The following is a 23309-nucleotide window of genomic DNA, read 5'->3' as shown; positions in this document are numbered from 1 at the left end:
GTTTCCAGGCAACGGCCCCACGGGCACCAATCCCAGCGCGGCTCCTCGTCCGACGTCAGAGGAGCTGCGCTCGGGATTTCTGAGGCTCCCGAAGTTCCCGGCCTGCGGCGGTGCGCCGCTTCGAACAACGGGCAGATGACGGGCACACAGCGCTCCGCTGCAACCGCGCTTTAGTCACAGTCCAGCCCTCCTCAGCGCAGCCCTATCCCAGGCGGCGGCGGTGATTTCAAACAGCGCTCCTCCACAGTGCCTTCCCATGCGTAAGGGGAGAGGAGCCCGGTGAGTGGGGGTGAGGGGGGGGTTGTACGCGTGTGTGTCTGTTTGAGTGTGTCTGTGCGTGCGTGCGTCTGTCTGTGTGCGCGTGTCTCTGTTTAAGGGGGGGTGCGTGTGTGTATGCAGTGTGTGTGTGCCTGTGTATGTGCGCATGCGTGAGTGTGCCTTTGTTTGCGAAGGGAATATGAGGCACGGCGATGTGCGCGCTCCCGAGGTGAAATCTCGGCCAGCAAAAGCGCGTGGAACTCTGCTGTCCACATTCCCCCAAAAGTAACAACATAAGTCGTCTCACCCTTCGCTTTGCTTTCGTCTAGGCGAGACCTAAAAACCTGTGCTTATACGCAAAGGGCAAACTAAGTTCTCCCCTCCTGTACAGGTCAAGGAGGTGAAAGATCAGGTTGTAGTGCTTGACAATGGTAACATTTGGAATAAGTCTTGTATTTCAATTGTACCCAAATCTAAGGTTGAGTTTGTGAGGAACATATTTGGTTTGGATTCCTTTGATTCCTCTAGTATCAGGAATTCAATTACTTCTACAGCTTCCACTGGTTGCAGCTCTGACTTTCAGCGGAGGTCGTCAAGAATTAAATCTGTGCCTACTAAGTATCGTGATTTTATTGTATCTTGAATTGTCATCTAATTTGTACATTCCGCTTTGAGGTTTTGTTTTTGGTTTGTTTTTGTTATTATTTTAGTTATTGGTGGGGGGAAGGGAATGTTTCAGGGAATTATGTATTTTCTTTAGGGAATGTTGAATCTCTTTGTTTGTGTAAAGATGTTATCTTTAGTTAATGTCCCGCGTGCCAGCCCGCACGGGACATCTCTTTGGATTCCATGTTCTGGCGTAGAATGTATACCTTTGACATGTCGGCAGTTGCTGCCGGGAGACCTATGCACCAGGACGAATAAAGAAGAGCTCCTCATCTTACCGCTTTGTGTCTTCTTTTCAGTTCTATTAAACCTGCGTAGACAGGAAGAATCGACTCTGCTCATTATTCTAAGATATTTTCTTTGTAAGTGAACGACAGCGCTGCTAAGTTGGCGTTATTACCTGTTGTCTGTAGTGGTGCCACCACACTGGGGAACCATGTAGAATAGGCAATCTTATAGTTTATTACATCCCTGAATCTTGTCCTGGTAATAAGGACTCCGGCTTCCATAATTGAGTTTATTTCTAAATAGTATTCGACGTTTACCACAAATGATCCAGCCAGGCTCGGCAACGGCAACAAGCAGCCACATCATCAAACCACAGATCTTCCAACAGAGTTAATCTATACTAATATAATAAAGAGAGAGCCCAAACCTTTGAGGCGGGTAATCTCAGGAACCACAGCACCAATCACAACACCCAATACAGCGTTGGAAAGGGCAGTTGCAGCAGAAGGAAATAGGCTATGCAGACGCCCACCATATACATTTAAAAGGTAAAGAAAACGTGCCAGCAAAGTAGTCCCTTGTGGGCGTGTCTGCGTTGCGCTGTGGGTGTGTGCTGGGGCGTTACAAACGCTGGGGGCGTGCGGTACGTTCCGCCCTTCATGCCATGTCTCATATCGTGTGCTGTGGGCGTGTGCTGGGGGCGTGGGCGTGTGCGGGGCGCGGGATTACGGGTAAAAAAAGCGAGCGTTGTGCCCAATATTTCATTGTTTTTTCTTCCCAGGTTCTGTACATTCCAGCTCCGGGTGTCCACCCTGCTCCCTTTAAATACCCCTGCACCCCATAATCATAACCCACCCTTACTCCTTAAAATACCCCAACACCCTTAAACACTAACCCATCTTAACCCTATAAATATACCCTGTACCTCAAAACCCAAACCTATCCCTAAACCCTAAAAATACCCCTGTACCCCAAAACCCAAACCTAGCCCTGAACCCTATAAATACCCCTGTACCTCAAAACCCAAACCTAGCCCTGAACCCTAAAAATACCCCTGTACCCCAAAACCCAAACCTACCCCTGAACCCTAAAATACCCCTGTACCCCAAAACCCAAACCTAGCCCTGAACCCTTAAAATAACCCTGTACCCCAAAACCTAAACCAACCCCTGAACCCTAAAAATACCCCTGTACCCCAAAATCCAAACCTAGCCCTGAACCCTAAAAATACCCCTGTCCCCCAAAACCCAAACCTAGCCCTGAACCCTTAAAATACCCCTGTACCCCAAAACCCAAACCTACCCCTGAACCCTAAAAATACCCCTATACCCCAAAACCCAAACCTAGCACTGAACCCTAAAAATAACCCTGTACCCCAAAACCCATACCTATCCCTAAACCCTAAAACTACCCCTGTACCCCATAACCCAAAACTATATCTGAACCCTTAAAATACCCAAACACCCCAAAACATATACCTCAGTACCCCAAAACATATACCCCTATACCCATACTTACCTTATCCAAACATTAAAAAAAAACATGCTTTTACCATTCATACATTTACAACGAATTTCGTTGTAAATATATGTGTGGTAAAAGCATATAAAATGTAATGCCATGCGTTATAATGGCATTGCGGAGTCATGGTACTTTCGTAATGAAAGTATGCTGAGTGGTGGTATGGAGAAAGAAAGTTGCGGAATAATGGGTGTTTACCCTTCCCCGGTAAGTACATTGGTGGCACGGCAGCCCACATATCCAGCAACATACTCATATTTTTTCACCACCGATTTGAAGAATGCACAGGTCTCTCTCATTGATGGCCAGCACCGACATACACTTTTAGACACACCTCCCGCCACAAGTTCTAGAATTGCGAACTTTAGAGCTGGGGAGCTACGTTTGAATCTCGGCATCAGCTTAACATCCTGTGATTCCAGGCAAATCGCTTTGTCTCCCCGTGCCTACCACAAATGAATGTGTTCTTCTGTAATGTAAATTGTGCTCATGCCATGTTGTTGAGTTCACGCTCTATAATATTGCAAGGAAAAATAAAGTAGGGAAACTCGAGTTCACACACTACTGAACGCGCACTCTTAAGTGCATCTGCAGTGCACTGTGAATCGGAGCGTTTCACAGGCCTGTCACAGATAAGAAATGCTATCAAAACGAAATCCTACAAAACAATATACTACTGGCCGGCAGCAATTCATACCCGGACAACGTCGGGACGGGCTGCTAGTCTAAGTGATAAAGCGAGCATGGAAACTCCAACATTGTGTAGATGAGTTTTAGCCCACAAATAGTTCATCTAAACCCAATGCCCTCTAATCCCAACACGTTTCAGGACATGTACATTCCCTTCTTCAGGAAATATGCATTTCTAATTCTAGAAATTACTTGGGCACAGCCCAGCATCAGCCACTGACCTTGGGCATTCTCTGTCTGCTTAATCCTCACTGCAAGGATTTCCTGCAACAGTCTTACTAATTGTCAATAAGTTGATGTGTCATTTTTTATGCCTTCATTAGACCTCTCACAGGGATAGGTCATAGCTGACTGGAATGTCCCAGGATAACTAGTGCCCATGTTTTTTTAAAATATCATTTATTGATTTTTTAGAGGTTTGTACATAGATCCTTGACAATAGTGAGTGTACATAATATCTTTCATACAGGTTTATATAGAACATTGATGGGGTGCAAGGATATAATAACAGCATTATACATACTATAGAATTGTGGTTCGATGTCAATGACCCAACAGGAACTCAAGATCATAATAATTGTGCAAATATATCACCATGAGCATTGTTAACATTAACAAAAACAACAATCTGTAATTTACCATTCATATTTGACGATTATCTATCTCGTGCCCCGGTCTGATCATGATCAGGTGTGTATGCGTACCTAGCGACATGAGGTTTAGGTTATGTCTGCAGTGTGTGCGCCACAGTGTGTGACCTCATGAGTTAGGCCTGGAGATTCCTATTACCACCCATGTGCTGCACATCCACCGTACCTACATGCACTGGACATGCACACGGAAGGTTAGTGCAAGGGCCTGGGGCTCACAACATAGCAGTACAGTAGACTGTACTCTCATCGGACACAGGAAATAGGTCTGGTCATAACTAATGAGCCAATAAATTTAATACGCTGCCACCACCACTTTAGGTTGTTAACTCAGGACATGGGAAGTAGTGTCATCTCTGTTATGAGGGCATGCTTGGCCTTTGCAAGTCACCAAACAGGTTCTGTTCTGGGCTTCAGGGAGCAATAAAATTACAGTTTTGCACAACTCAGGAACACATTCCTTATTAGCACTGGTGATACAAGGACACAACCCTCTACCATGGAGAGAGCTAAGAGGTGCAACCTTCTGCCAGGACCAGTGACACGATACAAGAGCACAACACTACCAGGACTGGTGTCACATCACAGGAGCACAACCATCTACCTGTATACTAGTGACACATACAGTAGCACAACCCCCTACCAGCAGTGGAGACATACCCAACTCCACAAAATGTGTGACACCAGTCATTTTTGGTGACACAAGAGAAACACACCTCTCTCCACTGCTGAAACCCTCCTATTCACTGGGACGAGAAGTGCCTTACCTGATAACACACAGACAGACTCCTGCTCTAAGCGACAGTGTGACATACCTCACCTGATAACACACAGGCTCCTGCTCTAAGCCACAGTGTGACATACCTCACCTGATAATTCACAGTCTCCGGCTCTAAGCCGCAGTGTGACATACCTCACCTGATAACACTCAGGCTCCCGCTCAAGGCCGCAGTGTGACATACCTCACCTGATAACACACAGGCTCCTGCTCTAAGCCACAGTGTGACATACCTCACCTGATAAACACACAGGCTCCTGCTCAAGGCCGCAGTGTGACATACCTCACCTGATAACACACAGGCTCCTGCTCTAAGCCACAGTGAGACATACCTCACCTGATAACACACAGGCTCCTGCTCTAAGCCACAGTGAGACATACCTCATCTGATAACACACAGGCTCCTGCTCTAAGCTACAGTGTCACATACCGCACCTGATAACAGACAGGCTCCTGCTCTAAGCTACAGTGTGACATACCTCACCTGATAACACACAGGCTCCTGCTCTAAGGTACAGTGTGACATACTTCACCTGATAACACACAGGCTCCTGCTCTAAGCCACAGTGTGACATACCTCACCTGATAATTCACAGTCTCCGGCTCTAAGCCCCAGTGTGACATACCTCATCTGATAACACACAGACTCCTGCTCTAAACCACCGTGTGACATACCTCATCTGATAACACACAGGCTCCTGCTCTAAGCTACAGTGTCACATACCGCACCTGATAACAGACAGGCTCCTGCTCCAAGCTACAGTGTGACATACCTCACCTGATAACACACAGGCTCCTGCTCTAAGGTACAGTGTGACATACTTCACCTGATAACACACAGGCTCCTGCTCTAAGCCACAGTGTGACATACCTCACCTGATAACACACAGGCTCCTGCTCTAAGCTACAGTGTGACATACCTCTCCTGATAACACACAGGCTCCTGCTCTAAACTACAGTATGACATACCTCACCTGATAACACACAGGCTCCTGCTCTAAGCTGCAGTGTGACATACCTCACCTGATAACACACAGGCTCCTGCTCTAAGGTACAGTGTGACATACTTCACCTGATAACACGCAGGCTCCTGCTCTAAGCTACAGTGTGACATACCTCTCCTGATAACACACAGACTCCTTCTCTAAGCCACAGTGTGACATACCTCACCTGATAACACACAGGCTCCTGCTCTAAACCACAGTGTGACGTACCTCACCTGATAACAAACAGGCTCCTGCTCTAAGGTACAGTGTGACATACCTCACCTGATAACACACAGGCTCCTGCTCTAAGGTGCAGTGTGACATACCTCACCTGATAACACACAGGCTCCTGCTCTAAACCACGGTGTGACATACCTCACCTGATAACACACAGGCTCCTGCTCTAAGCAACAGTGTGACATACCTCACCTGATAACACACAGGCTCCTGTCTAAGCTACAGTGTGACATACCTCACCTGATACCACACAGGCTCCCGCTCTAAGCCACAGTGTGACATACCTCACCTGATAACACACAGGCTTCTGCTCTAAACCACAGTGTGACATACCTCACCTGATAACAAACAGGCTCCTGCTCTAAGGTACAGTGTGACATACCTCACCTGATAACACACAGGCTCCTGCTCTAAACCACGGTGTGACGTACCTCACCTGATAACACACAGGCTCCTGCTCTAAGCTACAGTGTGACATACCTCATCTGATAATTCACAGGCTCCTGCTCTAAACCACGGTGTGACGTACCTCACCTGATAACACACAGGCTCCTGCTCTAAGGTACAGTGTGACATACCTCATCTGATAATTCACAGGCTCCTGCTCTAAACCACGGTGTGACATACCTCACCTGATAACACACAGGCTCCTGCTCTAAGGTACAGTGTGACATACCTCATCTGATAATTCACAGGCTCCTGCTCTAAACCACGGTGTGACATACCTCACCTGATAACAGACAGGCTCCAGCTGTGAGCCACAGTGTGACATACCTCACCTGATAACACACAGACAGGCTCCTTCTCTAAGCGACAGTGTGACATACCTCACCTGATAACACACAGGCTCCTGCTCTAAGCTGCTGTGTGACATACCTCACCTGATAACACACAGGCTCCTGCTCTAAACCACGGTGTGACATACCTCACCTGATAACACACAGGCTCCTGCTCTAAGGTACAGTGTGACATACCTCATCTGATAATTCACAGGCTCCTGCTCTAAACCACGGTGTGACATACCTCACCTGATAACAGACAGGCTCCAGCTGTGAGCCACAGTGTTACATACCTCACCTGATAACACACAGGCTCCTGCTCTAAGCTGCAGTGTGACATACCTCACCTGATAACACACAGGCTCCTGCTCTAAGGTACAGTGTGACATACCTCACCTGATAACACACAGGCTCCTGCTCTAAGGTACAGTGTGACATACCTCACCTGATAACACACAGGCTCCTGCTCTAAGGTACAGTGTGACATACCTCACCTGATAACACACAGGCTCCTGCTCTAAGCCACAGTGTGACATACTTCACTTGATAACACACAGGCTCCTGCTCTAAGCTACAGTGTGACATACCTCTCCTGATAACACACAGACTCCTGCTCTAAGGTACAGTGTGACATACCTCACCTGATAACACACAGGCTCCTGCTCTAAACCACAGTGTGACATACCTCACCTGATAACACACAGGCTCCTGCTCAAGGCTACAGTGTGACATACCTCACCTGATAGCACACAGGCTCCTGCTCTAAGGTACAGTGTGACATACCTCATCTGATAATTCACAGGCTCCTGCTCTAAACCACGGTGTGACGTACCTCACTTGATAACACACAGGCTCCTGCTCTAAGCTACAGTGTGACATAGCTCTCCTGATAACACACAGGCTCCTGCTCTAAGCTACAGTATGACATACCTCGCCTGATAACACACAGGCTCCTGCTCTAAGGTACAGTGTGACATACCTCATCTGATAATTCACAGGCTCCTGCTCTAAACCACGGTGTGACATACCTCACCTGATAACACACAGGCTACTGCTCTAAGGTACAGTGTGACATACCTCATCTGATAATTCACAGGCTCCTGCTCTAAACCACGGTGTGACATACCTCACCTGATAACAGACAGGCTCCAGCTGTGAGCCACAGTGTGACATACCTCACCTGATAACACACAGACAGGCTCCTGCTCTAAGCGACAGTGTGACATACCTCACCTGATAACACACAGGCTCCTGCTCTAAGCTGCAGTGTGACATACCTCACCTGATAACACACAGGCTCCTGTTCTAAACCACGGTGTGACATACCTCACCTGATAACACACAGGCTCCTGCTCTAAGGTACAGTGTGACATACCTCATCTGATAATTCACAGGCTCCTGCTCTAAACCACGGTGTGACATACCTCACCTGATAACAGACAGGCTCCAGCTGTGAGCCACAGTGTGACATACCTCACCTGATAACACACAGGCTCCTGCTCTAAGCCACAGTGTGACATACCTCACCTGATAACACACAGGCTCATGCTCTAAGGTACAGTGTGACATACCTCATCTGATAATTCACAGGCTCCTTGTGGTAAATAAATAAATAATACCTCTCTTTTTGACTAGACATATATCATATCAGATAGCTCAATAAATAAGAGTCAAGATTCGAGGTAGTAGGAGTTTTGCAGGTTTAATACAGCATAAGGACAGGAACAGGTCAACCTGCATAGGAATAGGATGACAGGGCCCAGCAGCTGCTGGGGCTGGATCTGGGATGAGCGCGCTGACTTTTAATAACAATACATGAGCATATATACATAACGCAAACACATAGCATTACATTGCAGTAGGCGTAGCAGTGGGTGGAGCAGAAGGTGTGACGCGTAGCAGTCGCGAAAGATAAGGACAAAAGTAGGTGTAACTGGGCGTATACATAGACATGTGATGCAAACGTAACAGGATATGTCATGAATGGGGCGGAAACCATGGAGGGGGCTACCTGAGGAGCCGGGACCTCTAACCTAGTGGTGCGCGCAAACTTGGCAATGACGTATTACTAGGAGAAGCTGGGGGCTATGAACTCTGTGCTAGGAGCAGAGACTGAAGTCTGGAGGGTCGGAGCGACATGTACCTAAACCCTATCTAGTATCTGATGTTTAGGGAACATGTTGATAGGAACTAGAAGTTAGGAGGGGAAAGGCTAACGTGATTCTGAGACTGGACCATGCATTATTCTACATGTAGTGCGTGATGAAGAATATGAAATGACCATTAAATGCAGTATTTCTCTAACATGGAGCCGTGAAGGCTAGACAATGACGGAAACTATTGATGCGATTCAGTAGTTTTAGGAATGCAGGGAAGGAGGGCTGAACTGATAACTGGACTCATAACATACTCTTGGCAGACTCAGAGGCAGAGCCAGGCTGCACCGGGCACTGAGAGGCAGGAAGTAAGTGAAAGGTCGAGGATACAGGTGGTAGTCAGCGAGGCTTCAGGAGACAGGAGCTGAATCTGGTGTCCGGGCCCTTTTGAGGCCTAAAAACGGGGACTTTATAATGGAATAACGTGCACACTGAGAAACGTGGCAACGTAGCTTTACATAGGCCTGATATTCGTAGTATTCACGAGGACTGGAAACTGGCATACTAGAGGGGGACACAACTGTAATTGCGTCATTAATCAGACATGGGGAGTACATATGCATATTTAATCATGCACACATAACATATGATGGATGACACGTAGGGACACAGAACATGGCAAAATTTACTTTTCCACATTCCCTCCTTGTCACTACGTTTCCATCAGGAAACATCAATATTCATGATACCATCTATCATTTCATACAGTATCATTTGCTCGTCTCGAATTATCCTGGAACGGGATTTAGAACTGGGCTTGGGACTAGGAATACAAGAGGTAGCACAAATGCCGCAAATCGCAGGGCCACATTGTATACAGAGGCAGCAGCTGAATATGATCGCTACTGCAATACCTACAAAGGACAATATTTTCCATCCCCATGCGGAAAATATATTCCAGAACCAACCGGACCATGTCCAGGTGCCTGGATCTTGGTGTATCAGATGGGCAATTTTATGGAGTCTGGTTATAGCTGAATAAACAGACGGCGCGTTATTTGGAATGAAAATGCAGCAACTAGATCCGATGACTCTACAGGCCCCGCCCCTATCGGCCAGTATGACGTCAAGGACGAGACGATTTTGCAAAACGACAAATCTCATAGCAGATTGCTCTTCGGTTAAGTTACCTAGAGCAGAGGCAGTCTCATTTATTACAGCTTCAAGGGTTCTGGTTAATCTACGGATTAGTTTACTATTCTGGATAGGTCCTATAAAGAAAAAGAAACCTCTATTGAAATCTGTATACTGTTCTAGAGCAGTTTCAGTATAATCGACAATTGGGGACTCCCTTCTATGTCTAATGTGTACTAGATGTGTGTTTCTATGATAATCAGGTGGGACTAGGAAAACTGGTGGCAGTAGGAAGGCAATGTAACAGGTTCCGTCCCAATCGAGGGGCAGGCGAACATATGCAGTTTGACCACAAATAAAATATGAATGACGTGAAGCTTTGAAAATAGATTTCCCACTGTCACTATACTTGACAATAGTAGTACAATCACTATGTCCTACATGTACGGAACCCTTATTTCGGACACATAATTCGCCTTTGACTGGTAGTACTGAAATAGCAGGTAAGTCTGGAGTAGTAACAGACTGAACATTCAGGACCATGAAATTCGACGAATAATTACCTAAATTATACACTTCATTTTCTAGATCTAACCCTGTTCGGTGAGGGAGACCTTGCTTGTCTGGGAAACATGTACTGTTAAGAAAAGACATATCTGTTGAGGATGACGTTAACGTGGACCATGCTCCACACGAACCATTATGTGAGAATGGATAAGGAAAAAGTGGCAGAACTCCCTTCGGGGTCTGGAAAGGGGGGAGTCGACCACACACCCAACAATTAGTGGCATTGCTGGTCTGGTGTGAGTAATGTAACATGCGGATAAAGAAATTATTTCGCATAGCGAGACGGTAGGACAGTTCATGAGGGGGCAGATCACTAAACGTGTGCTCTACTGTAGCATTAGCAGACTTATTTACATGTGAAACTGGGAAACATAGGTAAAATGCATAACTGGTGCAGGAAATCATAAGGCTGGAAAACAATATGAAACATAGAAAAACGATACATCGGATTGAGTTTTGACTAACTCTCTCACTATGGGGGTCTATTTTATACATGTCAGAAACAGTCTAACCGTTTCACCTAGGGGAGGACTTAGACAATCAAACTGGCTGACTTAATTTACTAGACCGTAGTTTTAGCTTATACTCCTGTTGCGGAGTTTTCTCTAACAGGGGAGGGGTTGTAGCAATGTCTTTTGCGGGACAGTCCTTGAGAACAATGCTTTGGCAATCCTTTGAATCCTGGGAAATGTTCTTTAAGGCGGGTTTCAGTCCATTAAAAAGTTTAATATGAGAAAGGTGTATCCATCCTTTTCGGCCTTCTAACTTCACGGCTGTACGGGTGGTGAGGAGGACCTGTCGGGGCTCTTTCCAACGAGGCTCTAGCGGACTTGATCTGTCAAAGTTGCGGACCATCACCATGGATCCTGGAACGATTTCATGCGGTGCCACCTCGGTATTGTCTGGAAATGCGGCGGCAACCTGTGAACGACATGAGTTGAGGGCAGACATCAAGGAAGCTAGGTAATCTGTCAGCATATTACTTGAAACATCGGTAATACTTCGGGGTCTAGGAGTACCCCACATATTTGGGGGGCGGCCGAAAACGACCCCATACGGGGACAGACCTGATCTGGAATGTGCGACCATGCGCATATAAAATAAAGCGACTGGCAGGGCTACTAGCCAGTCCACACCTTTTTCTTTACATATTTTGGCGACTCGGACTTTCAGAGTCTGGTTATGTCTCTCAACGAGACCGGCTGCTTCAGGATGGCGTACACAATGGAACTTCCACTGGTACCCTAACAAAAGGGAAACATGCTTCATTAACTCTGAGGAGAATGGCTGGCCGTTATCAGAATATACGACTCTAGGGAGTCCATAACGAGGGAAGAATTCACGAACCAACTGCTTGGCAGTGGTCGCGGCTGTGTAATCTGGGACTGGATATGCTTCTGTCCACCTGGACAAAGCGCATACGACTACAAGGACATACTTGAAACCTCGACATCGCTCCATCTGAATATAATCCATCTGGAGGACTTCAAAAGGGTGGTCAGGAGGCTGGAAACCACCTTGTTCCACCGGGACACTTTTACCTGGATTAAACTGACAACATATCATACAGGTACGGACTTTCTGCTTGGCTGCAGCTCGTAAATGCTTGTTGAACCAAATGTTCTGGATACTGTCTAACATAGCTTTTTCTCCTAAATGTGCTGGACTATGTGCGGTATTGATAATGACTTGAACCATAGAGTCGGGGAGAAACCATGTGGCTCTACCCTTTGTTAACCATCCTTGATCTGTCTGGACCCCTCCTTGTTCGGACCATTTCTTGATTTCTTCAGGAGTAGCATGTAACTGGATATCTATGACATCTTGTGTAGGGTCCCTAACTGTCATACATGTAATCGGATCTGGAGTGTGTGTCATGTTAACTGGAATGTCTAGAGTCTGTGCTGTAAGCTTGGCTGTGCGATCTGCTAGATCGTTACCCTGGGAAATAATGTCAGTGACTTTCGTATGTGCTTTGCACTTCATGATAGCAATGAATGTCGGTAAATGTATTGCATCTAATAGAGCTTGAATAAGGAGACCATGCTGAATCTTGGTTCCATGAGAAGTCATGAAACCTCTCTCCTGCCAGAGCACTCCGAAGTCGTGTACGACTCCAAATGCGTAGCGTGAATCTGTGTAAACATTAACTTTCAAGTTCTTGGCGTGTATGCAGGCTTGTGTCAGAGCAACTAGCTCTGCTGCTTGAGCGGACAGAGTGTCAATACGGTGTGTCTCAATAACTTCGGTGTCAGTAGTCACTGCATACGCGGCGACTAGTTCTCCTGTACTAGTTCTCATACATGAACCATCCACATAAAGTGTCAGGTCGGGGTCTGGTAACGGAATATCTGTCAGATCTTGTCTTGGCTTTGTCGTAATGTTAACTACTTCCACACAATCGTGTGTGGCAGAATTCGAAGTAATTGATGGTAACAGTGTAGCAGGATTCAGGACGTTGCAGCGTCTGATTTCTATGTGTGGCTGAAACAGTGTCAATTCATAACCTGTTAAACGTGCAATTGTCAAGTGCTGAGTTTGTGTTCGGTTCAGAAGAACTTCCACGGAATGTGGAACTTGTACTGTCAGAGAGTGTCCTAAAACTATGGAATCACTTTGTCTGATAGCTAGTGCTGTGGCTGCAACTGACTTGAGGCACGCAGGCAAAGCCTGGGCGACTGGATCTAATGTGCTAGAAAAATAAGCACAGGGCTTGTTTTGTCCTGCTTGATCTTGTGTGAGAACAGATAATGCTGTACCTTCACGTTCAGTAACGAAAAGTGTAAAAGGCTTACTGTAGTTCGGTGTCGCTAGAACTGGAGCTTGGCATAAAGCTTTCTTTAACTCGTTGAAACTAAGTGTATGTTCAGATGTCCAAGGGAGAACAGTCGATACGGCTGCCTCCTGTGTCGTTAACTGTATCAGTGGCTTAGCTAGAAATGCATACTGAGGAATCCATTGTCTGCAGTAAGAAGTGAGGCCAATAAAGGCACGTACCTCCTTCTGGGTCTTGGGCTGAGGAAGACTCGCTATTAACTGGATACGGTCTGGTGTCAACTGCCTACCCCTCTTGGACAGTAAGTGTCCTAAGTAGACCACTTGCTGGACACAGAATTGAAGCTTCGAAGGGGACACCTTGTGCCCCATCTCGGCCAGGAAATACAGAACCGTTAGTGACGCTCGCTCGCAGTCACGTTCAGAACGGGCTGTGATCAGTAGATCATCGACATACTGGAGCAGGGCAGTGTCAGTTGGCATGTGAATGTTGTCTAGTTGTCTCTTAAGTGCTTGACTGTAAATACTAGGACTTTCTGTGAAACCTTGAGGAGCGCGTGTGAACATATAGCTCCTTCCATTTAAACAGAATCCGAAAAGAAACTGGCTGTCTGGATGAATAGGAACACTAAAAAATGCATTCTTGAGGTCGATTACTGTAAAGAACATGGCTTCGGAATCAATGGCTGTCAATAGGGAAGAGATATCTGGGACAACTGGGTACTGCGGAATAATACATTTATTAAGTTCTCGTAGGTCAATCACTAATCGATATACTGGGGGTGCATTTGGGTCAGTACGTTTCATGACTGGAATGATCGGAGAATTGCATACGTTGGAGTCAGTTTCTACAACTACTCCTTGTGCGATGAGCTCGTCAATAATTTTGGATAAGGCTGCTACAGCCTCAGGTGGCAATCTGTACTGTCTGATTCGTGGTAACACTACACCTGGTTTGAGAGTCACACGATAAGGTGTGATTTGCATGTAACCTACATCAGTTGGACCTTGCGCCCATAAATGCTGTGGAACATTAGACAGTCTTGGATCAAAATCACGTAAAACATAGTGACCCTTAAAGTCACGTAGGAACAGACGTATTCCCCCTGGTGAACAACATATAACTGCACCCAACTCTTTCAGTGTTTTAATGCCTAATAGGTTTTCTGGACATGACTTAGTAAGTAACAGATCAGTAGTGCGGGACAATGGACCTACTTCTAGAGTAACTGGCTTTGAAATCTCATTTACGATAGGTTTTCCTGAAAATCCAAGGGAAACATTTCTTGAGCCTGAGAGCGGAGCCCCTGGAACTTCGGCGTGACTAATTGTGGTCCTACTTGCCCCTGTATCAATCAAAAACTTTCTGTCTTTCCCTAATACTTGACTGTGAACATAGGGACCTTCTTGATCTACAGGTATCTCGATGAGAGGCAAGCCTACCTCCCTCTCTAGGCTGTTTCATGAATACTGCTGGTACTCTGGATACTCAGACTGTGCATACTGGTACATCTGCTGTGTGACATGCTGGGTTGCAGCAATAGGCTGCGGTGCTGTAACTGTCTGTGGTGCATTCTGTGGCTGAGGAATCTGTGAAACTTGTTCTTGTCTAGGCGGACGTGGTCTTTCTTTAGTCTTACCAGTAGCTATGTTGTGTTTCAGAACTGCACACTCATTTATAAAATGACCTGGCTGTTTACAATAATTGCAGTTCCCTTTAACGGGAGCTGCAGGATGACTGGCTTGATTCGGACCCCTCTTCTGACTGTCTTGAGGAACAGATTGTGCAACTAGTACTTTCATTTTCGTGTCTTTCATACGTTTTCTCTCGTGTTCTTGCTCTTCCCTGATTCTATTCTGGTGGTACTGGAGCATCTGGAGCATCTGGGACGGAGTATTAGCTTGCCAGGTACTTTCGACTTTTAGAACTCGATTTTTAATTTGTGGGCTTGAATTCTCGACTAATTTAGTAACAAAAAGGTGAGGGTATGACTCACTACTTGTCTTGAGGCCACTGTTGATACTAAAACATTTTTCAAACCTAGAATAAAAATCACTAATGTCTTCTTCTTGTTTCTGTTTACAGGCTGAGATTGCATCCCAGTCTTCTTTTCTAGTTGTCAATAATCTGGGTAGAACTTGAATCAATAATTCTGGTAATTCTTTACATTTCTCTCCTAGACCGGTACCTGGTACTCGTGCCTTATCTTCTGCTTCTAGAACTGCCCAATCGATCTTTTTCTCTCCTACCTCCCATTCTTTTTCCTTTAGCTTTTCATACACCCCTGCGGGCAACAGGACCTTTAACATTTTAATGATATCTGGGTAAGTGTATTCTCCCATACGGAGCATGTCTTTTAATTCTCTATGGAACCCTGCTGGATCTTTGTCATGACAGGGAATTAATTTCTTCATTTCGAGGAGTTCCATCTTTGTAATCGGGGTGTAAACAAACACTCGTTGCATTTCACCGTCCTCTGTCTTAACTGGATGCACTTCTCGTAACGGGTTCTGTCTTTCCATGTAAAATGGTTTACTTTCTGGGGGTGAGACATGAACAAAATGCGGGTTCAGAAACGTTCTATATTTGTGGCGCTGTTCTAGAATGACACTAATTAAATCGGTACCTAGACCTCTCCATCTATACTGGAGTAACTCGTTCAGGATATCGTGTAACGGACCTGGATCAGAGTGCTGACCCTCATACAGAGTAATGAGGTGCTGGATCATATACATACCCACCAGTCGCTGCTCGGCTGGGGGCAATTTCAGAAACATCTGTGCCACTATTTCGTCTGGAAAAGTGGTAGAATCAGTAATCCATCGGACTGCTGATCGGGCTAGTTCCTGTTCATGCATAGTACTTAACTCACTGTAACCGATTCGTGATTTTAGAATGTGATCGGTAGCTTGGAACACTTGTTCTAGGGAACCTTGTTCTGGTGCTGAATGATGGAAAATTGACTTGTGTTCTAGGCGTAAATGGCGATCTGGAAATCTAGATTTTCCTACATACGCTATTCTGGCGGTATTCTCGTCGTCTTCCTCTTCAGGATCAGAGTTACTTTCTTTCTCGCTTACTTGTGCTGCTTTACGTTGTTCGTGTATCTTTATTATTTCTCTACGGATTTTCTTGTACATACTCTCCATGGCACTAATGGTATTGTGCTTACCCTCGGCTATATTATCACTCCACTTTGTCAGGGTTTTCATTTCGGCCGGATCTTTAGACGGGTAATCTTGTTCTCTTATTAGACAGTTAATTAAAAACTTTAATATCATACGCTGGATCTCAGCTTTCCTTTGAGACATGGCATCACTAATACTTTCTGGATCATCCCCTGTACGGATGAAACGATATATTCTGTCTAGATCTTCTTTCATATTGGGTAGGGTGACTAGATACTCGGTCACCCTCCTTACGCGTACTGAATATAAAACCATATTATTCTCGCCTGGGACTGGGTCATAGGCACATTCGCCAAGGGCTTGCCTGATTTCTGCAACAGACTTATTACTCTTGGGAGTACGCTGTGATGCTTGAGCATGTAATTCGAGTGCTGATAAACGCTTGCGTGGCGGCGGGGTCTGAGGAGGACCTCCTCCTGCGGCCCCTAGACTAGAATCGTCGACTGATATTCTTCGTGGCGGAGCGGGAAATTGAAATGCTGGCTGGACCGGGGGTACCGTAGCAGGTACTGCATGGGGTGCCCCGGTGTCTGGAGGAGCAGGATGTGCCTGATTTACAGGGACTGGCGGAGCGCGAACAGGATTTGCATATTCAGGGACTGTGTCGTCCAGATAGGACGAAATAAAAATATCAGCTGCGGTCTGTTTGTGACGTAGCTTGGTCGGAACTAGTGGTGGCGGGAAATTACTGGATGCCTCTGGGGTCGCTTTTGGCAAGCCCTCGGCAAGAAGAGGATACATACCCTTTATAAGGGCATTCCTCTGTCTGTCTGACTGTTCGGTTTTGACTTGTTCACCTATCTCGATTAATTCTTTTTCTTGGGCTCGCTCTAAGGATTCTCTACTTAATTCTGACTTTCTGATTTCTTTTTCGGTTCTTTTATGAGCTTCTTTGCGCCATAACTCGATGGCATCTTTCTGTGACTGTCTGGCTTTCTTTTTCCATAATGCTTCTTCTACTCGCATGATGCATTCGGCATCCCATGTACCCGATACGGGCCATCTATACTTTTCTTCTAACTGTTTGGTATACTCTACCCATAAATCTAGATATAATATGGCACTTATGCCATGTTTCTGATACATAAAGTGACCTGGACTGTCCCTGGGCGGGACGGGAACGGCTGCTTCCAGCAGACCCTTTCTAGTTTTTAACTGACGTAACTTGGAAAATATGGGCATGACTGAACTGTAATCTAGACACAATACAATACACAATGAACACGATACTTATTCCCCATTCATACCACGACATTAAAATACATGAAAAACATTTAAAATAATCAGTTCGAACAGAATACTACCTGGAAATACTGAGAACAGAACACATAAATTTTCTCGAGAACAGAAACTGACTAGAACAGAAACTAGATGCACTGCTGAAACAGTACGAAACTTACCGGTCTCATAAAGAGACACGTCAGGACCCGCATCCACCGAAGTGGACACTTCGTTTGTGGGACTGTGTACCACCAACCCACGGACCAGAGTCAATTAAATTGACCCTGTCTAGATACCACCCCAGTAACGGTACTCACCGGGCAGCAAGAACGGAAAGCCTCGGACTGGACTGGACTGCTACGACGACGGACGACGAACTTCGGACTTCGGACTTCAGTTACGGGTGGACCTCCGGATACCTCGGACCTTGGACTCTTGGCTTGGGCTCTGGTCGGGACTCGCCGCGTTCCTCCACCGTCTCGTCTGGATGCTGGACCGCCTCCTCCGTCTCCTCCGTGGGCCTGAGGGATACTTGAGCAGAAATATCTGCCACTGCGCAGAAGAGTTCCGTCACGACTGCAGAGGGTCAGGGGGTCGGCGTGGCTTCACCGACGCGTGGGGAAAGGGCAAGTCCCTGTTCGGGCGCCATTATGTGGTAAATAAATAAATAATACCTCTCTTTTTGACTAGACATATATCATATCAGATAGCTCAATAAATAAGAGTCAAGATTCGAGGTAGTAGGAGTTTTGCAGGTTTAATACAGCATAAGGACAGGAACAGGACAACCTGCATAGGAATAGGATGACAGGGCCCAGCAGCTGCTGGGGCTGGATCTGGGATGAGCGCGCTGACTTTTAATAACAATACATGAGCATATATACATAACGCAAACACATAGCATTACATTGCAGTAGGCGTAGCAGTGGGTGGAGCAGAAGGTGTGACGCGTAGCAGTCGCGAAAGATAAGGACAAAAGTAGGTGTAACTGGGCGTATACATAGACATGTGATGCAAACGTAACAGGATATGTCATGAATGGGGCGGAAACCATGGAGGGGGCTACCTGCTCTAAACCACAGTGTGACATACCTCACCTGATAACACACAGGCTCCTGCTCAAGGCTACAGTGTGACATACCTCACCTGATAGCACACAGGCTCCTGCTCTAAGGTACAGTGTGACATACCTCATCTGATAATTCACAGGCTCCTGCTCTAAACCACGGTGTGACGTACCTCACTTGATAACACACAGGCTCCTGCTCTAAGCTACAGTGTGACATAGCTCTCCTGATAACACACAGGCTCCTGCTCTAAGCTACAGTATGACATACCTCGCCTGATAACACACAGGCTCCTGCTCTAAGGTACAGTGTGACATACCTCATCTGATAATTCACAGGCTCCTGCTCTAAACCACGGTGTGACATACCTCACCTGATAACACACAGGCTACTGCTCTAAGGTACAGTGTGACATACCTCATCTGATAATTCACAGGCTCCTGCTCTAAACCACGGTGTGACATACCTCACCTGATAACAGACAGGCTCCAGCTGTGAGCCACAGTGTGACATACCTCACCTGATAACACACAGACAGGCTCCTGCTCTAAGCGACAGTGTGACATACCTCACCTGATAACACACAGGCTCCTGCTCTAAGCTGCAGTGTGACATACCTCACCTGATAACACACAGGCTCCTGTTCTAAACCACGGTGTGACATACCTCACCTGATAACACACAGGCTCCTGCTCTAAGGTACAGTGTGACATACCTCATCTGATAATTCACAGGCTCCTGCTCTAAACCACGGTGTGACATACCTCACCTGATAACAGACAGGCTCCAGCTGTGAGCCACAGTGTGACATACCTCACCTGATAACACACAGGCTCCTGCTCTAAGCCACAGTGTGACATACCTCACCTGATAACACACAGGCTCATGCTCTAAGGTACAGTGTGACATACCTCATCTGATAATTCACAGGCTCCTTGTGGTAAATAAATAAATAATACCTCTCTTTTTGACTAGACATATATCATATCAGATAGCTCAATAAATAAGAGTCAAGATTCGAGGTAGTAGGAGTTTTGCAGGTTTAATACAGCATAAGGACAGGAACAGGTCAACCTGCATAGGAATAGGATGACAGGGCCCAGCAGCTGCTGGGGCTGGATCTGGGATGAGCGCGCTGACTTTTAATAACAATACATGAGCATATATACATAACGCAAACACATAGCATTACATTGCAGTAGGCGTAGCAGTGGGTGGAGCAGAAGGTGTGACGCGTAGCAGTCGCGAAAGATAAGGACAAAAGTAGGTGTAACTGGGCGTATACATAGACATGTGATGCAAACGTAACAGGATATGTCATGAATGGGGTGGAAACCATGGAGGGGGCTACCTGAGGAGCCGGGACCTCTAACCTAGTGGTGCGCGCAAACTTGGCAATGACGTATTACTAGGAGAAGCTGGGGGCTATGAACTCTGTGCTAGGAGCAGAGACTGAAGTCTGGAGGGTCGGAGCGACATGTACCTAAACCCTATCTAGTATCTGATGTTTAGGGAACATGTTGATAGGAACTAGAAGTTAGGAGGGGAAAGGCTAACGTGATTCTGAGACTGGACCATGCATTATTCTACATGTAGTGCGTGATGAAGAATATGAAATGACCATTAAATGCAGTATTTCTCTAACATGGAGCCGTGAAGGCTAGACAATGACGGAAACTATTGATGCGATTCAGTAGTTTTAGGAATGCAGGGAAGGAGGGCTGAACTGATAACTGGACTCATAACATACTCTTGGCAGACTCAGAGGCAGAGCCAGGCTGCACCGGGCACTGAGAGGCAGGAAGTAAGTGAAAGGTCGAGGATACAGGTGGTAGTCAGCGAGGCTTCAGGAGACAGGAGCTGAATCTGGTGTCCGGGCCCTTTTGAGGCCTAAAAACGGGGACTTTATAATGGAATAACGTGCACACTGAGAAACGTGGCAACGTAGCTTTACATAGGCCTGATATTCGTAGTATTCACGAGGACTGGAAACTGGCATACTAGAGGGGGACACAACTGTAATTGCGTCATTAATCAGACATGGGGAGTACATATGCATATTTAATCATGCACACATAACATATGATGGATGACACGTAGGGACACAGAACATGGCAAAATTTACTTTTCCACATCCTGCTCTAAACCACGGTGTGACATACCTCACCTGATAACAGACAGGCTCCAGCTGTGAGCCACAGTGTGACATACCTCACCTGATAACACACAGGCTCGTGCTCTAAGCCACAGTGTATAAACATGTGGGGAGCGCGTAGTTACACGCTCCATTCCCAGGTGCACTGCATGTGAGGATACCATATCCAACTCCATTTTAAACCATTCGACCTCTTCACAATTTATACAATGTTCTTCATAAATGTTTGTCATTCTGCTGTGATCACATTCGTCAAATCCACGTGTTTCTCGTACTGCATTTAAGTAACTTCTAATATTTCCATGTGTCCATCCGGACTTTTTTTGAAAATAAGATCTTAATACACTAAGTTGTTCAGAGCAGCATTCTTTTATTTCATTTCGAACCCAATGCATTTCGGGCTATAGTCCAGCCCTTCATCAGGGGTAGCTGTAAATGGACAATTTTAAGTAATGCATTATTTCTGGATGGTGTCAATATCTTATTTACAGTCATTTTAAAACCATTTTAAATACAAGCGGTCTAATGTTCAGTACTAATCAATACTACATAAATCAATACTACATAAATATACGAAGTGCGGATCACTATCCCAATCCTTAATTTCGTGCTAAGACAATTCGTTTGGCTAACCCTACATCTCCCTGAAATATCTATTCTGTCACTCATTGGGAGTTTCCTTTACCAGGCATTAAAGAAAAGCTTGTCTAACACTAAGTCGAAAACTCAGTTTTTAACTTATGCGGTTGCACTCGGAAAGTATTCTTTCTATTCCTATACACTTATCAAAACTACAATTGTTTTGTCTTTCTTTCTAGCTGGTACAACACTCATAGATTTTCATGCCTTATTTGTGTATCTAAACATTAAAATGCAACCCCGTTTTCGTGCCTGACATACCTGCTCATTCTTTCATCTCTTTCAGCCCGCGCTGCGCGCTGCAAGTAATTGAATCTCCCACGTGTGTAAACCTGAGTTTTTAACCACATTCTACTCCACCCATCTCCTCCCCGAACCTGATACCTTCACAATTAAGAACCTAAACTACATTCCCCACAGTGCATCACGATATATGTGTCGAATTTCATACTTATTCAAAAAAACACATGCTTGTAAAAAATGTCCGTAATCCATCTCTATTCTGAATGCTTTACTGTCCTTCCATGTGTTTGCAGTTGCCGCCGCTAAAGATTGTAGCTCCGAACACGTTTTCAACTCCATGTGGAATCGTGGATATGCGTCAAACATCTTGTACGTTTTCATTATTGTCGGGTGCAGGGACCAACTGGGGGCTATTATTAATATGAACATTGTAGGTGGTCTGCACACCATTATTCTCCCATTTGTTTCCGTTTTATTTAAACCCCAAATTTTTTTAACCAATTGCGTGCATACCTGGGTTGTGCAAGCCCGAATACACTAATACTAAGTCTCATAAATGCAGTACGAGAAACACGTGGATTTGACGAATGTGATGACAGCAGAATGACAAACATTTATGAAGAACATTGTATAAATTGTGAAGAGGTCGAATGGTTTAAAATGGAGTTGGATATGGTATCCTCACCTGCAGTGCACCTGGGAGTGGAGCGTGTAACTACGCGCTCCCCATATGTTTATACTTAGTATTAGTGTATTCGGGCTTGCACAACCCAGGTATACACGCAATTGGTTAAAAAATGTTTGGGTTTAAATAAAACGGAAACAAATGGGAGAATAATGGTGTTCAGACCACCTACAATGTTTCTAAGCCACAGTGTGACATACCTCACCTGATAATACACCGGCTCCTGCTTTAAGCCACAGTGTGACTTACCCCACCTGATAACCCACAGTTTCCAGTCCAGGGAGAACCTGGACTGGCAGTTCGGGCTGGACTGTTCCCATTGGGCGCAAGGTCAAGACTGATTTGCATATGGCTGGGTCCAAACTGAAATGGCATGGTGAGCAAAAAAAACTATAGATTTAGGCCCAGATCTCTGTACTGGGGTGAATGTATGACATTGTTCTGCATTTTGTCCATCAATTATTCATTTCGTACCTCACCTGATAACCTACAGGCTCCTGCTCTAAGCCACAGTGCGACATACCTCACATGATAACTCACAGCCACTTATCTTAGGATAGGAAAGGATGTTTATCCAATCTCCTCACTCATCTTTTACAGAAATCGCTGAATTACCTTCAGAAACACTGATTTATCTGGTAATTCTGCATTTTGTGACAGAATGCCCATGCTTTGTTTATGATTTTAAACGTGACATTCCGATACCAGTGATTACCCATCACTTTGAATGAGCGCCATTGTAGGA

The 23309-nt window shown here is 45.6% G+C and overlaps 1 protein-coding gene across 1 annotated transcript in view; it reads left to right on the top strand.

The window, feature by feature from the left end:
* Positions 1-23309, top strand: part of LOC144754154 (E3 ubiquitin-protein ligase TRIM39-like) — a 161868-nt gene that overhangs the window by 44521 nt on the left and 94038 nt on the right. The gene's annotated exons all lie outside the window — the stretch shown is intronic.

Source organism: Lissotriton helveticus, chromosome 5_1 (genome assembly GCF_964261635.1).
Source record: "Lissotriton helveticus chromosome 5_1, aLisHel1.1, whole genome shotgun sequence".
In the NCBI taxonomy this organism is placed as follows: Eukaryota; Metazoa; Chordata; class Amphibia; order Caudata; family Salamandridae; genus Lissotriton; species Lissotriton helveticus.
Note: the sequence above shows the minus strand (reverse complement) of the source record. Positions and strands in the feature narration are given on the sequence as shown.